The following is a 17,709-nucleotide window of genomic DNA, read 5'->3' on the forward strand; positions in this document are numbered from 1 at the left end:
TATTAACCTAAGAAAAACCCTGAGATGATTTGCAATGATAAGAACTCAGTTTAACTCTGCCTTCTCCGGGTTTAGCAGTGGAGCTTTTTTTAGGTCACCTATTAATATCTCATGGGATACTCGGACTTTATAAAATGCAGTTAGGGGGAACTGTCCTGAAATGGCTTCCTTGCAATCTGAAATCCCAGGATGGGATAAGTCACTTCTCCCAATTTGTTGAAGGGAAGCTCATTCCATGTGGAGGGTCAGAGGTGGTGGAAGATCAGAAAGAGAGTCAGAGCAACTAAGAGGATGTGGGGGTGAGGTTAGCAGAAGATTCGGTTCCAGAGGGCCAGCATGTCTACTGGTTAAACCAGCAAAGTTGCCAGACAAAGCAGAAAGGAGGGCTTACTTGGGTCCTGAATGAATCTGAGGCAAACTTTGGGAGATGATGAAGGACAGGGAAGCCTGGTGCACTGCAGTTCATGGGGTCGCAAAGAGTTGGACACGACTTAGCAACTGAACAACAACAAAGGCACAGGCTTCTCAGTCAGGATGACCTCGGACCTGCTCCTAGAGCAAAGAGAAGTTCATTCCTGAAAAAGGAATGCAGTGACCACCAGCCCAAGGGAGACTACGCTGGCCCAGGAGTTAGAAGAGCAATAGGAAAAATAGTCCAACATTTATGTATGTTTGTATGCATGTATGTATGTATATAAATAATGATTATTATTTTTTTTTTAATAATGATTATTTTTACAACATGCATCGTCATTAAAGAATTATCTCTTTACCCTTGCAAAATGTTTTGAAAGTAAATTGAGGACTTCCCTGATGGCCCAGTGGCTAAGACTCTGTGCTCCCAATGCAGAGGACCCAGGTTCAATCCTTGGTCAGGGAACTGGATTCCACATGCTGCAAATAAGACCTGGGGCAGTCAAATAAAAAATATATGAAAAAAAAAACAAACAACCGCAGGCTATCTCGGAAGACACCTCCATGTTTAAATGATTTCATTGCTCACATTTAGTTATTTCAAACTTCTCTCTTAGTTCTTTCAAACTATGTCTTTCCCTTAGATCTGAACTTTGATTCATCCTCAGAATTGTGTAAGCACCATTCCATGGTGTGCTTGGCATTTAGCTTTGTGGAGAGCAGCTTGACTTCTCTTCACCTCTATGTAACTGATCGTAAAAGATCTTCACGACCCAGATAATCACGATAGTGTGATCACCAACCTAGAGCCAGACATTCTGGAATGCAAAGTCAAGTGGACCTTAGGAAGCATCACTACAAACAAAGCTAGTGGAGGTGATGGAATTCCAGTTGAGTTATTTCAAATCCTAAAAGATGATGCTGTGAAAGTGCTGCACTCAATATACCAGCAAGTTTGGAAAACTCAGCAGTGGCCACAGGACTGGAAAAGGTCAGTTTTCATTCCAATCCCAAAGAAAGGCAATGCCAAAGAATGCTCAAATTACTTCACAATTGCACTCATCTCACATGCTAGGAAAGTAATGCTCAAAATTCTCCAAGCCAGGCTTCAACAGTACATGAGCCATGAACTTCCAGATGTTCAAGCTTGATTTAGAAAAAGGAGAGGAACCAGAGATCAAATTGTCAACATCTGCTGGATCATTGAAAAAGCAAGAGAGTTCCAGAAAAGCATCTGCTTCTGCTTTATTGACTATGCCAAAGCCTTTGACTGTGTGGACCACAACAAACTATGGAAAATTCTTAAAGAAATGGGAATACCAGACCACCTGACCTGCCTCTTGAGAAATCTGTATGCAGGTCAGGAAGCAACAGTTAGAATTGGACCTGGAACAACAGACTGGTTCCAAATTGGGACAGGAGTATGTCAGGGCTATACATTGTCACCCTGCTTATTTATATGCAGAGTACATAATGAAAAACACTGGGCTGGAAGAAGCACAAGCTGGAATCCAGAGTGCCGGGAGAAATATCAATAACCTCAGATATGCAGATGACACCACCCTTATGGCAGAAAGCGAAGAACTAAAGAGGCTCTTGATGAAAATGAAAGAGGAGAGTGAAAAAGTTGGCTTGAGGCTCAACATTCAAAAAACGAAGATCATGGCATCTGGTCCCATCACTTCATGGCAAATAGATGGGGAAACAGTGGAAACAGTGAGAGACTTTATTTTTTTGGGTTCCAAAATCATTGCAGATGGTGACTGTAGCCATGAAATTAAAAGACGCTTTCTCCTTGGAAGGAAAGTTATGACCAACCTAGACAGCATATTAAAAAGCAGAGACATTACTTTGCCAACAAAGGTCAGTCTAGTCAAAGCTATGGTTTTTCCAGTAGTCATGTATGGATGTGAGAGTTAGACTATAAAGAAAGCTGAGTGCCAAAGAATTGATGCTTTTGAACTGTGGTGCTGGAAAAGACTCTTGAGAGTCCTTGGAACTGCGAGGAGATCCAACTAGTCCATCCTAAAGGAAATCAGTCCTGACTATTCATTGGAAGGACTGATGCTGAAGCTGAAACTCCAATACCTTGGCCACCCAATGTGAAGAACTGACTCATTTGAAAAGACCCTGATGCTGGGAAAGATTGAAGGCAGGAGGAAAAGGGGATGACAGAGGATGAGATGATTGGATGGCATCACTGACTTAAAGGACATGAGTTTGGGTAAACTCCAGGAGTTGGTGATGGACAGGGAGGCCTGGTGTGCTGCAGTCCATGGGGTCACAAAGAGTGGGACATGACTGAGTGACTGAACTGAACTGAACTGCTTCTCTCCCAGACTCAGCCATACATATACATGTATCCATTCTCCCCCAAACTCTCCTCTCATCCAGGTTGCCACATAACACTGAGCAGAGTTCTCTGTGCTATACAGGAAGTCTGTGTTGGTTTGATGTTGTTGTTTAGTTACCAAGTCATGTCTGATTCTTTTGGAACTCCATGGACTGTAGCCTGCTAGACTCCTCTGTCCATAGATATTCCCAGCAAAGAATACTGAAGTAGGTTGCCATTTCCTTCTCCAGGGGATCTTCACACCCCAGGGACTGAACCCATTTCTCCTGCATTGGCAGGCAGATTCTTTACCACTGAGCCACCAGTTGGTTGTCATTTTAAATATAGCAGTGTGTACAGGCAACTATAAGTTCATTCTCTTAAGTCTGTGAGTCTGTTTCTGTTCACTCAGCATGAACAGGTTGTCATGAATAAGAGTTGTCATTTTTTTTTTTTTGATCAGACAAAGAAGGTTGTTTCCTCTCCAGCCATCTAATACAACACACAGGTATAGAAGCACAAAGAAGCAAGGATTTGTGCTGTAAGGGTGAGAACCAGCAGCAGTCAGGGCACGAAAGCTCAGGTCCATTCCCTGCCCTTCTCTACAGGTTACTAGTGTCTTACTAGTGGGAGCAAAATGGATGGGGTTCTAGGGCAAAGCCAGCAACACTTTGGGGGTATCCAGTGAGGAGAAAAGAGAAGGGTAAGCTCAGAGACAGGAAGCAAGCTTAGGAACTGGCATCACCTCCTGGTGGTTTTTTACTTCCTGGGTGAGAGGGGTTTTTGTTTTTTTGTTTTTTTTTTTTAATGGTAGAACATTTCATTGGAAATTTCTTTCCCTACATTTTAATTCCCTTTAGTTATCCAGGCTCTTCAGTAAAATAAACATCACATATACAGTCCTGTGAGGTGTTGTTTTAGGGGCTTCTGGGAGAATCTCTAAGTGAAGGTTGGGGTTCCCACATTACCCTTCAGAAACCAGTGCAGTAGTAGCAACACTGCAGTGCTTTGATTTAGTCTTAAGTCATGTCCAGTTCTTTGTGACCCCATGGACTGTAGCCTGCCAGGCTCCTCTGTCCACGGGATTTTCCAGGCAAGAATACTAGAGTGAGTTGCCATTTCCTCCTTGAGGGAAACTGCCCAACCCAGGGATCAACCCCAAGTCTCTTGCATTGACAGGTGTATTTTTTACCATTGAGTCACCAAGAATTCCCTAGTAACACTGCTTGAACGTGGATATTCCTAAACTTGTGGGGCTGGACCAACCATGAAGATAGTGATGGCCAACAGAAGCAGAATGGTGCACCCTGTCAGAACAATGACTCAGGACTAGACTTGGGACTTACGGCAAATCCTATCATCCCAAAATATACTGAAGAAGGAAGTCTCTAGAATGGAGAGTAGAGATGGAAAGGAGGATGCTGGAATTCAGCTGTGCCATGTATTAATTGTGACCTGCAGCACATTTTCATCCTTTCTAAACCTCACCCAACCTCACTATAGGCTTATTGTGAGGATTCGATGAGAAAGTGCACAAGAAACACTTAGAATATGTTTTGTGCTCAATAGTTAAAACTGCTATCTTAGAAATATTCTAAAAGTTGTATTCCTACTCCTACCCTCATTACAGACAAGGGGAAACTGAATGAAATGGTGTAAAGAGAAAGGTGTAAAGGTGAGAAAATATATTGCCATAGTACTGTGGGATAGCTGTGTATTTTTTTTTTTAAGATTTTAGTTTTTATTTTATTTGTCTGTAGTGGGTCTTAGTTGCTGCATTTGGGATCTAGTTTCCTTACCAGGGATGTGGAACTTGGGCCCTCTGTATTGGGACCGTGAAATCTTAGCCACTGGACCACCAGGGAAGTTCCTTGGATAGCTCTGTATTCGTGTTTATCATATTATTCAAAAGTTATTTTTGTATCAGTTTCCACCAGTAAGACTGTCATGTGGAGGGAGAGGTCTGGCTGAGCCATCTGGTATACCCAACACACACAGCACAGTGTAAGGCACACAGAATTAATTGTTCAACAAACATCAGTGGAACTGAACTGTCCCACAGCTAACTTGTTCACAGTCTTCCCCTTCACACTGCCTCTCTTACTAATGTGACCTATCCCCAACCTCCAGCCTTCCTTCTGGCCTTTTGGAGTGTCCTGGGAAGCGTAGAGCTGGCGTTTTCATTAAATAAGGGCTTCCCAGGGACAACCACCCTTTCCTTTCCTGTCCATTCTTGGGCTGGCCAGAAAGTCACAGTTCACAACAGGAAACCAATTGCTTTGTGCTATCAGAAGACATTTCCTTCGCAGCACAAAAACGTCTGAGTAATAATTTCGAGCCGGGCTTCACCCATTTCCTGTGAGAGGAGGCAAGTTCGCCCACCCCTGTCCTGTAGAGCCTCACTTGCCAGCCCTGCAGTGATGCAATGCCTTCTGTACTGGAAGGATGGCCCGCTAGGTCCAGCATCCTGTGTATCAGATTCACTTGGGACGGTTTTCCAACATTCATGCAGAACAGAGTCACTGTGACTAATTTGTACTGCTGTCTGAATACACAGGCAGCTTTGGGAGTAAGAACTCCTTGTGTTAAGAAAGTCATAGCTTTCTCTAAAAGTCAAGACCCAATTTGGCAACCAGGAGTTCACAGATGTCAGGGATCATGAAAGTCAATGGAACTGATTCTTGGTAGCTCCCTTATTCTTCGGCCTGTAGGGGAAAGTGACCATGTTGAGTAGAAATGAGCTTTGTTTGTTCCCCTGTTTCAGGACAGGGGACAGAGCATCTGGGACAGGTGATATTGTATAGTCTAAGATACCTAAAAAGGAAGACTCTAGTCCTCCTTAATGAGCACATTTTATATATATATATATATATATATATATATATATATATATATATATATATATATATATATATATATATTTAATATTCCCTTCCAATTTTCTTTCTCTTTAAATTGTTGTTAGGGTATAGCTGATGTACAAAGTTGTGTTACTTTCTGCTGGACAGAAAAGTGAATCAGTTATACATATACATGCATCCACTCTGTTTTTTTTAGATTCTTTTCCCATGTAGGTCTTTACAGAGTATTGAGTGGAGTTCACTGTGCTATACATGGGTGAATACTAAGTTGCTTCAGTGTGTCCAGCTCTTTGCAACCCTATGGACTGTAGCCTGCCAGGCTCATCTGTCCATGGGATTATCCACACAAGAATACTGGAGTGGGGAGGAGCCATGCCCTCCTCCAGAGGATCTTCCCGACCCAAGGATTGAACCCGTGTCTCTGACTCCTGCATCGCGGGTGGATTCTTTACCATTGAGCCACTGGGGAAGCCCTTGTGCTACATAGTAGGATTTTATTTATTTATCTACATTTTTGGCTGCACCATGCATCATGTGGGATCTTAGTTCCCCAAACAGGGATCGAACCCACACACCCTGCAGTGGAAGTGCAGAGTCTTAACTGCTGGATCACCAGGGAAATCCCCACATTAAATCTTTTAATAGTAACTCTGAAAGAGTTTAGACATTCTTGTTCAATTGCTCCCACTTTGCAAAAGGGAACATGGAGGCTTGAAAAGGAAAATAACTTCTCAAAATTTACAGAGCAGATCAGTGGCTAAATTGGGTTAGATTTCAGGTTTCTTCATTTACAGGATCATGGCATCCCCAGAGATGAATATTTGAATCCCTTTCTTCTTATACTGTCTTACAGACCTTCTTATGTGGACTCCAGGTCTCACCTACCAGGTAGCAGAACTTTGTGTGTTTCTAAAAGAAAAAGGCAGCAGGAACTTCCAGCTTCTAGAGAATTTGGACCAACTTCTTTCTCATTGTAGACAGGAAGCGAAGGACAGTGATATGGCCCTGGACTTCTTTTCACCATCCCTAGCTGGAGATATTTAATGTTTCCAGGGAGACGGTGAAAGACAGAGTAGCCTGGCATGCTACAGTCCATGGGGTCATGAAGAATCAGACAGGACTTAGCAACTGAGCAACAACAGGAAGTGCTAATGAGGAGGCTGGTTATCTGTGAGCTTACCTATAGGAGAGCCTGCCTGTAGAAGGTGAGCTTACCTGTAGAAGGTGAGCCTGTCAGAAGGCATGAACGCTTCTTTCCTCTTCGGAGAGCAGTGGCCACACCACAGTGATGGCAGCTCAAGTTGGAAAGACAAAGCAGCAGCATCAAGCAGTCCATTTCTTTGTGGTAAAACCAGCAGTGGAAACACTCAGCACCGGTGGCAAGGATGCAGAACCTGTAGATATCAAGTGACTTCAAGATGCACACTGGACAGTGCAAAAGCCAAGGCTATGAGAAGTTCCCTGAAGCTAAAGGGGGATGTCCTACACCTGGACAGACAGGGACGGTGTAGGACACACAGGCGATCATATGGACTGGACCAGAACCAGTCTTCTCACACTGATTATGGGTTCTTTCCAGTCCTCTAGGGGGAAGGAGCTTGTGGATGGTTGGATATGGGCATGTACATACATTTTCTATAGTTTTCAATTCATAGAGTGGGCTTTACCACTTTCTTTCTTTCCTTCCTTCCTCCCCCCTTCTTTTCTTCCTTTCTTCATTCCTTCTTTCTTTTCTTTCTTCCTCCCTCCTTTCCTCCCCTCTCTCCCTCGCTCACTCCCTCTCTCCCTCACCTCTTCCCTCTCTCCCTCCATCCCTTTTTTCTTTCACCACATGGCATGCAAGATCTTAGTTCCCCAACCAGGAATTGAACCTGTGCCCCCTGCAGTGGGCTTCACCATTTTCAACCCATGCTTTTGCCTTTACATGACTTCCAGAGGTAAACTCCCACCCGGGTATTTTTATAGATAAATATTTTATCCAGCAGGGTCCCAAGAGAAAATGAGTGGCACACTCAAATGTGGATAATTTGAGGAAGATTTGATAAACAGGGTGATTATACGGGAGTGGAGATTAAGGCAATAGTGCAGTAATCTGGGGTTTGTAAGCTCAAAGAGACAAGAGAAGGGACCAGTCACAGGAATCTGAAGGGAGAGAGTCTCTCACAGAATGTGCTTTGAGAGAGACACAATCAACGAACTTCCCTGATGGTCCAGTGGTTAGGACTCTGTGCTTCCAGTGCAGGGGGCACAGGTTTGATCCCAGGTTGGGGAACTAAGATCCCACGTGCCTCATAGTGGGACCAAAAAAAAAAAAAAAAAAGAGAAAAAGAAAATCTTTAATCTTAAAAAAGAGAGAGAGAGAGAGTTAATTGCAGATAAGTTCAAAGGGAGAAAGTCTTCCCTGGCGGCTCAGATGGTAAAGAATCCACCTGCGATGCAGGAGACCTGGGTTCAGTCCCTGGGTTGGGAAGATTCCCTGGAGAAGGGCATGGCAACCCACTCCAGTATTCTTGCCTGGAAAATCCAAACCTGGAGTACAAATACCCTGAACTCACTCTCCTTCCCTTATTCTGGGATCTCCCATTGGCCAAACCCAACAGGAAACCAGAGGGCTGTGTGTGTTGGGGGGGCGGGGGTGCCTATTGACACAGTGCATACCGTCAGCTTCCTAGGTGGGGCTGTCAGGATGGTGGTGGTGGGGGAGATCAGAAGGGCTGGCAAGAGCCATCTGACAGAGTCATTTGGACTGGACACTCTGTAGCTGACACTGGCTATTAGCTATGACATCAACCATGCCTACATGTTTTGTATGGAAATTTGTGCAAAATGGATCAGGCCAGACGTGTTTCCCTTATTTGCAGTGAGGTCCTTGGACCCAAATTCCTCTGTGGGACCCAGGCCCACATGTGAGCCGCAGAACTCTCCTGGCTCCTCTGGTCAAAGCCAGAATTAAAGGCTAAGCAGCCTCCTTGGCCCCTTCCTCAAGGTCCACACCCTCGTCTTGGCCCTTGACGTCCAATGGTGAGAAGAGGCGAGGCGGGACAAGGAGGAGAGTCTCCTTAAGGGGAAGAGCATGTTTCATTTCTTCCTAAAGTTTGGCACATGGCAACCCACTCCAGTATTCTTGCCTGGAAAAGTCCATGGACAGAGGAGCCTGCAGTCCATGGGGTTACATGACTGAGCATGTGTGCATGAGGGTGGAGGGAGATGGGTTGGTAGCAATAAACTGGTAGAACTAAAAAAAATTTAAAAAAAAAAACAAAAAGTTTGACACAGCTGGCCCAAGCCGCCCACAGCTGTCCTTTCTTGGGTGGGGCTCTCCCAGGTGGGAGGCAGCCCCAGGCCTGTCATACTCCAGCTATACTAGAGCCAAGTTCTGCAGCATGGAAAGTCCAAGAGAAAGATCATGTCATTACAGAAAATTTAAAAGAGAAGATTGAGCTAGTTGTATAAATTTTAAAAATCATACATGCTTATAGTAAAAATTTCAACATTAAAAATACAGAATGGGAAAAAACAAAAAATAAAATACTCTCGCTGCCCCATCCTCCTACCCCAAGCTCACCATTATCATTTCTTAACGTTTAAAACTGTCCTAGGTTCTTGCAGCTTCCAGGAGGCTCAGTGGTAAAGAATCCACCTGCCAGTGCAAGAGATGTGGGTTTGATCCCTGGGTCAGGAAGATCCCTTGGCAGAGGGCATGGCAATCCACTCCTGTATTCTTGCCTGAAGAATTCCATGGACAGAGGAGACTGGTGGGCTACAGTCCATGGTGTCGCAAAGACACATGCACTAGGTTCTTACATCTTCTGTAACTTTATAGATGATTAAAAAATTTTTAAACGGGTAAAATCATGTTATACATGCTCTCTTGCATGTTGTTTTTTTTTTCTTTTTAGCATTTTTGTTTCGGTAAATTTTTAAAGTTTGCTTTTGAAATGCATTAGTTATGACTTTTCTTTTTTCATATTTTTTCTGAGCCATGTGGCTTATGAGACATTAGTTCCCTGACCAGGGATTGAACCTGTGCCCCCTGCATTGGCAGCACCAAGACTTAACCACCAGGGAAATCCTCTGTCTTTCCCTATGAATCCAGCCCCTGAATCATGGATTCCCAGATGCCTTATTTTCCATTTCAACAGGTATTGGAATTTGATGACTGGTTATGATTTTTCTTTAAATAGATGATTTTTAAAAGATGGGCCAAATTATTCAACAGGATTTTTAAAATTAGGGGCTTCCCTCATAGCTCAGTCAGTGAAGAATCCACCTGCAATGCAAGAATGTACCTACAATGCAGGAGACCTGGATTTGATCCCTGGGTTGGGAAGATCCCCTGGAGAAGGAAATGGCAACCCACTCCAATATTCTTGTCTGGAGAATCCCATAGACAGAGGAGCCTGGCAGAAAGAGTCAGACATGACTGAAGCGACTAAGCACACATGCACGTAAGCAAATAATAGGAATGATGCTGTTGCTTTAAGATTTTTTACAACATCTCTTAGTTTTTCTAAAAATTAATTAATTTATTTATTTTTGGCTGCACTGTGTCTTCATTCCTGCTCTCAGGCTTTCTATAGTTGTGGTTCTCAGGCTCTTCTTTTTGCAGAGCACGGGCTCCAGAGCACACAGGCTCAGTAGCTGTGGTGCACGGGCTTAGTTGCCCCATGACATGTGGGATCTTCCTGGACCAAGGATTGAACCCATGTCCCTGGCAGGTGGATTCTCAACCACTGGATCACCAGGAAAGTCCTTAGTTTTTTGTTTTAATTACAGGAAGGTATAAAGTAAAAGGGCTTCCCCAGTGGCTCAGGGGTAAAGAATCCACTGGCAATGCAGGAGCCGCAGGAGACGTGGGTTCCATCCCTGGCCTGGGAAGATCCCTTGGAGGAGGAAATGGCAACCCACTCCAGTATTCTTGCCTGGGGAATCCCATGGACAGAGGAGCCTGGCAGGCTACAGTCCATGGTGTCACAAAGAGTTAGACATGACTGAAGCAACTTAGCACAGCACGTAAAGTAAAAAGTATAATATAGACATACACCCCTACATACAAACTCACAAAGAATAAAAAATAGACCTCAGAGCAGATGAAAAAGAGTGGGTTCAAAGGCCCAGGGGTGGAGGTGGCATTGTAAGTTTGAAGGAGTGAGATTGAGGCTAGACTGTGGCTCAAGATAAGGCTTGGGGAGCAGGCAGACCAGACCATGGCAACACTTTATACACTGTGGTGAGAAGCCAGAGTTTTATCTTGGAGCAATGGGAAGCCTTTGAAGCTCTGCCAAGCGGGATGTGTGTGGGTGTAAAATAATCAGAACTTTCACAATTTGCATTTTGAAAAGATGTCTGACTGCAGAATGGGGAATGGATTTGAGATTGGAGCGGGGTGGGAAGGGGATGACACAGGAAGAACCGTTTAGGGGGACTCCCCTGGCGGTCCGGGGGTTAGAACTCTGTGCTTCCGCTGTAGGGTGAGGTGGTGCACTGGTTCAAGCCCTGGTCTGGGAACTAAGATCCCCATATGGCATGCTCCCCCAGTCAACTCTAAAAAGAAGAATCATATAGAGGTTCCTGAAAAATCCCAGCCAGAGGTGAGACTGGTCTGACTCAGGAAGACACAGTGCTAATTATTTAATCTGTTCTTTGCAGGTGGATTCCTTCATTGTTTCCATTGATTTTTGTCCTGCTTTTGCCTTATTTTCTGTTATGACTGGCAGCACTGCAATGGGCATTCTTACACACAGAGCTTGGTAATCTTTGGTCTGTGTAATTGTAGAGCAAATATCTGGCCATGGGACGTGCATGTGTTTCACAAAGAAGCAAAATGTGGTAGCTATTGCAAAAGTGCCATTCCAAAACGTTGCATCCGTTCATGCACTCATGATAAGAATGCCAAGGTGCTCACACCCCTGCAAGCGTTTGTATTTTCACCAATCTGAAGGATGAGAAATAGCATCTCTTTAAAAATATTTTCCTTTTTAAAAAAATCATAAATGAGGTTGAACACTTGTTTGTGCTAATTTCGTCATTTGTGTCTATTTTTCTGTGACGTATCTCTTCACACCTTTTGCCTTTTCAGATTGATGAGCTTTTAAAAAATTAGTTTGCATTCATGCTTCATAAATGAAAACAATTATCTCTATTTCATATGTCCTCCAAATATTTCACCCAATTTGTCATATATTTTGTTTTATTGGGTAAATTTTTTTGTATACAGATGTCACACATTTTTACATAATGACACAAACCAATATTTTTGTTTTTATTGTTTTTTTATGGGTCTGGACTTCATGGGTGTTCATCACTTTGAGAATATAAGAATACACTGTATGCTCAGTCACTCAGTTGTGTCCGACTCTTTGACCCCATGGACTATACAGCCCATCAGGCTTCTCTGTCCATGGATTTTCCAACACTTTAAGTCTTATAGTTTACTTTTTGTTTAAAGCTTTGATCTGTCTATTATTTATTTTGGTAGAAAGAGTAAAGCAGGGATTCAACTTAATTTTCTCTGAAGACTTAGTTATCTCTACATCACTTTTGAATAATTTCTAATTTCCCCATTAATTTGAAATGCCAATTTTATGATGCATTAAATTGTATATGTAATTAAGTGTATTTATGAATCCTTTGGGCTTTTCTGATCGCTCGGTTGGTAAAGAATCTGCCTCTAATGCAAGAGACCCCATGGGTTGACTCATGGGTTTGGGAAGATCTACCGTAGAAGGGATAGACTACCCACTCCAGTATTCTTGGGGTTCCCTGGTAGCTCAGGTGGTAAAGAATCTGATGGCAATGTGGAGACCTGGGTTCGATCTCTAGGTTGGAAAGATACCCTGGAGAAGGGAAAGGCTACCCACTCCAGTATTATTGGGCTTCTCTTGTGGTTCAGCTGGTAAGGAATCTGCCTACAATGCTGGAGACCTGGGTTCGATCCCCCGGGTTAGGAAGATGAGAAGGGAAAGGCTACCCTCTCCAGTATTCTGGCCTAGAGAATTCCATGGACTGTTTAGTCCGTGGAGTCGCAAAGAGTCAGACGTGACTGAGCGACTTTCACTTTCACTTTGGACTTCCCAGGTGACAGAGTGGTAAAGAGTCTACCTGCCAATGCAGGAAATGTGGGTTCGATCCCTGGGTCTGGAAGATCCCCTGGAGAAGGAAATGGCAACCTATTCCAGTGTTCTTGCCTGGAAAGTCCCATGGACAGAGGAGCCAAGTGGGCTACACAGTCCATGGGGTCATAAAGAATTGGACATAACTGAGCACACACATGAGCCCTTTATTCTGTTCTGGTCTTTAGTAAAACCATATATATATATATATATATATATATATACACATATTTATTATCCTTCTTTAATCAATATATCTTAGAGATAGTTCTTTCCAATCCCTCCACCAGTCTGTTATTTTCTTTTTCAGAAACTGCTTGGGTAATTCTCTCTTACCAACTTTATCTTGCAGGAGTATTTTTCCAGATACATTGAACTTCTTACTGAGTTTCAAAATAATCTTTTTGATATTGTGTTTGGAAGCTCAGCTATAACTCTAAGAAAAATAGAAGTTTTCGATCAAAGAGCAAGATGTGTCTTTCAATTTACTTGTATTTTAAAAAGATTTTTTGTATAGGTTTTGCACAGTTCTTGCCTAGTTTATTACTAGGTATTTTATCTTTTTAGTTGGTATAGTCCATGGGAGATTTTCTCTCAGTGTGGTTTATTCTTGATTATTATTTCTACAGAAAACCTATTCATTTTTATATATCAATTGTGTAACTAGTCATTCTAACAAATTTTTAAAAAATTAATTTGCTTATTAAGATATGGTTTGCATACTACAGAATTCACTGTTTAAAGTTATGCAATTAATTCAGTAACTTTTGTATTCACAAAGTTGTGCAATGGTCACCACTGTCTAATTCCAGAACATTCTCATAGCTGTCACTGCGTACTCCAACCCCTGGCAACACTAATCTACTTTCTGTCTCTATGTCTGCTCTGGACATAATGGAATCATACAAACATGTAATCTTCTGTGTCTGGCTTTTTTCACTGAGCATAATGTTTTTGAGGTTCACTCATGTTGTGATGTAAATCAGTACTTCATTCCTTTTTTATGACTGGATAATAGTCTATTGCACTATTTGCTTATCCACTCATCTGTTGAGGGAAACTCAGATTGTTTTCTCACTTTTTTTGCTATTAGGAATGATGCTGCTATGAAGATTTGTGTCCAGGTTTTTGTGTGAACATGTTTTCATTTGTCTTGAGTGCATACCTAGGGATGAAATTGTTGGGTCTCATAGTAACTCTGAGTTTGGCTTTCTGAAAAACCGCCAAGCTGATTTCCAAAGTGACTGCACTATTTTACATTCCCACCAGCAGTGTTTGAAGGTATCAGTTTCTTCACATTTTTGCCAACGCTTTAAAAAATATATATTTATTTGGCTGCACTGGGTCTTAGTTACAGCAGACATGTTCTAGTTCCCTGATGGGGCATCAAACCCAGTCCCCCTGCACTGGAAATGCAGAGTCTTAGCCACTGGACCATCAGGGAAGTCCCTTGCCAAAACTTTGTATTTGTCTTTTTGAGTACAGCTGATGTGAAATGGCATCTCATTGTGGGTTTTAATTCTCATTTCTCTAATGACTAATAATGTTGACCATCTTTCCATGTACCTTTTTGCTGTTTGTAGAAGTGTCTACTCAGATCCTTTGCCAGCTTTTAATTGGGTTATTTGTCATTTTATTATTGAGTTTAGGAGTTCTTTATATGTTCTAGATACAAATCCCTAACTAGATACTTAATTTACAGTATGTATTTGTGTCCCAAGCTAAGCAAATTAGAAATGACCTTTCCTACTGAAACTGTGGGAAGAGACATTCTTTTTTTTCCCTTGATACTCACCAATTAGATTAATTTATTAATTAATTTTCCCATGCCTTGGCTTATAGGCTCTTAGTTCCCTGACCAGGGATAGAATCTGGGCCCTTGACAGTGAAAGCGTGGAGTCCTAACCACTGGCCCTCCAAGGAATTCCCTCTCACCAACTTTAAATAGGAATTAAACGAGAGTTTCTTGTAGTCATCTTTTTCTAGCTGCAAGGAGAAACCCACCGACAGTTGAAGAGAATGAGGCCAACATGAAGAGAGTAGAGGTAAGTCATGGCCAATTAGTCAGTTCTGACCTGTTTAAGCCCTGGTTTCCAACCAGGCCTAGGGCTTCCCTCATAGCTCAGTTGGTTAAGAATCCACCTACAATGCAGGAGACTCTGGTTCATTTCCTGGGTTGGAAGATCCCCTGGAGAAGGGATAGACTACCCACTCCAGTATTGGGCTTTCCTTGTGTTTCAGCTGATAAAGAATCTGCCAGCAGTGCAGGAGACCTGGATTCGATCCTTGGATTGGGAAGATCCCCTGGAGAAGGGAAAGGCTATACCCACTCCAGTATTCTGGCCTGGAGAATTCCATGGACTGTTTAGCCCATGGGGTCGCACAAAGTTGAACACAACTGAGCGACTTTCACTCACTTTAGCCAGGCCTAAAGCAAAGATACCCCTGGACTTTTCACCTATTTGAGTCAGTTTTAAAAACTTCTTCTATGTTTCTCCTTAAGATACCAAGCTGTTTTTTTTTTCTGCTTGTAATTATTTTTAATTAATTAATTTTCATTGGAGGCTAATTACTTTACAATATTGTAGTGGTTTTTGCCATACATTGACATGAATCAGCCATGGGCACACATGTGTTCCCAATCCAGAAACCCCCCTCCCACCTCCCTCCTCATCCTATCCCTCAGAGTCATCCCAGTGCACCAGCCCTGAGCACCCTGTCTCATGCATCAAATCTGGACTGGTGATCTATTTCACATATGATAATATACATGTTTCAATGCTATTCTCTCAAATCATCCCACCCTTGCCTTCTCCCACAGAGTCCAAAAGTCTGTTCTTTACATCTGTGTCTCTTTTGCTGTCTCGAATATATAGGGTCATTGTCCTCTTTTTAATTCCATATATATATGTGTTAATATACCGTATTGGTGTTTTTCTTTCTGACTTACTTCACTCTGTATAATAGGCTCCAGTTTCATCCACCTCATTAGAACTGATTCAAATGCATTATTTTTAACAGCTGAGTAATATTCCATTGTGCATATGTACCACAGCTTTCTTATCCATTCATCTGCCAATGGACATCTAGGTTGCTTCCATGTCCTGGCTATTGTAAACAATGCTGCGATGAACATTAGGGTACACGTGCCTCTTTCAATTCTGGTTTCCTCAGTGTGTATGCCCAGCAGTGGGATTGCTGGGTCGTATGGCAGTTCTATTTCCAGTTTTTTAAGGAATCTTCACACTGTTCTCCACAGTGGCTGTACTAGTTTGCATTCCCACTAACAGTGTAAGAGGGCTCCTTTTTCTCTGCACCCTCTCCAGCATTTATTGTTTGTAGACTTTTGGATAGCAGCCATTCTGACCGTCATGAGATGGTACCTCATTGTGGTTTTGATTTGCATTTCTCTGATAATGAGTGATGTTGAGCATCTTTTCATGTGTTTGTTAGCCATCTGTATGTCTTCTTTGGAGAAATGTCTGTTTAGTTGATGTTGAGCATCTTTTCATGTGTTTGTTAGCCATCTGTGTCTTCTTTGGAGAAATGTCTGTTTAGTTCTTTGGCCCATTTTTTAATTGGGTCATTTATTTTTCTGGAATTGAGCTGCAGGAGCTATTTATATATTTTTGAGAGTAATTCTTTGTCAGTTCCTTCGTTTGCTATTATTTTCTCCCATTCTGAAGGCTGTCTTTTCAACTTGCTTGTAGTTTCCTTCGTTGTGCAAAAGCTTTTACATTTATTTAGGTCCCGTTTGTTTATTTTTGCTTTTATTTCCATTCCTCTGGAAGATGGGTCATAGAGGATCCTTCTGTAATTTATGTTGGAGCGTGTTTTGCCTATGTTTTCCTCTAGGAGTTTTACAGTTTCTGGTCTTACATTTAGATCTTTAATCCATTTTGAGTTTATTTTTGTGTATGGTGTTAGAAAGTGTTCTAGTTTCATTCTTTTATAAGTGGTTGACCAGTTTTCCCTGCACCACTTGTTAAAGAGATTGTCTTTTCTCTATTGTATATTCTTACCTCCTTTGTCAAAGTTAAGGTGTCCATAGGTTCATGGATTTATCTATGGGCTTTCTATTTTGTTCCATTGATCTATATTTCCATCTTTGTGCCAGTACCAAACTGTCGTGGTGAGGATAGCTTTGTAGTATACTCTGAAGTCAGGCAAGTTGATTCCTCCAAGTTCCGTCGTCTTCCTCAAGATTGCTTTGGCTATTCGAGGTTTTTTATATTTCCATACAAACTGTGAAATTATTTGTTCTAGTTCTGTGAAAAATACCATTGGTAGCTTGATAGGGATTGCATTGAATCTAGATTGCTTTGGATAGTATGCTCATTTTCACTATATTGATTCTTCTGATCCATGAACATGGTATATTTCTCCATCTATTTGTGTCATCTTTGATTTCTTTCATCAGTGTTTTATAGTTTTCTGTAATTTGGATTCCTTTTATTTCAGGAACAAGACAAGGGTGCTCACTCTCACCACTATTGTTCAACATAGTTTTGGAAGTTTTAGCCACAGCAATCAGAGAAGAAAAAGAATTAAAAGGAATCCAGATTGGAAAAGAAGTAAAACTCTCACTATTTGCAGATGACATGAGTTGGGTTTTATCTCTTGCAATCAAAAGTCCCAAGCAGGGAATTCCCTGGTGGCCCAGTAGTTAAGACTCCTGCACCTCCACTGCAGAGGGCGCTGGTTTGATCCCTGATTGGGGAACTAGGATCCCACATGCCATGTGGCATGGCCAAAAATTTTTTAAATAAATAAAAATATAAAATAGATAAGCAACAAGGATTTACTGTATAGCACAGGGAAATTAAAAAAAAAGTCTGGAGCAGTCTAGGAAATCTAAGCATTTCTGTTCCAGTAACAGAAAAAAATCAAGAATGTTTTAAAAAATCAAAAATGCATATTGGAGCTTGTCGAGTGCTTACTGGTATATTCTTATGCTCTCTCCCTTTCTGTTAATATAATGTCTTATATT

The 17,709-nt window shown here is 42.0% G+C and overlaps 1 non-coding gene across 1 annotated transcript; it reads left to right on the forward strand.

Annotated features, from left to right (window-relative positions):
- Nucleotides 1-807: 807 nt before the first annotated feature.
- On the forward strand, nucleotides 808-880 carry TRNAG-CCC (transfer RNA glycine (anticodon CCC)). Its single transcript has one exon. It is a non-coding gene; the product is annotated as a tRNA-Gly (tRNA).
- The last annotated feature ends 16,829 nt before the right edge of the window (nucleotides 881-17,709 follow it).

This window comes from Ovis aries, chromosome 18 (assembly GCF_016772045.2).
Source record: "Ovis aries strain OAR_USU_Benz2616 breed Rambouillet chromosome 18, ARS-UI_Ramb_v3.0, whole genome shotgun sequence".
In the NCBI taxonomy this organism is placed as follows: domain Eukaryota; kingdom Metazoa; phylum Chordata; class Mammalia; order Artiodactyla; family Bovidae; genus Ovis; species Ovis aries.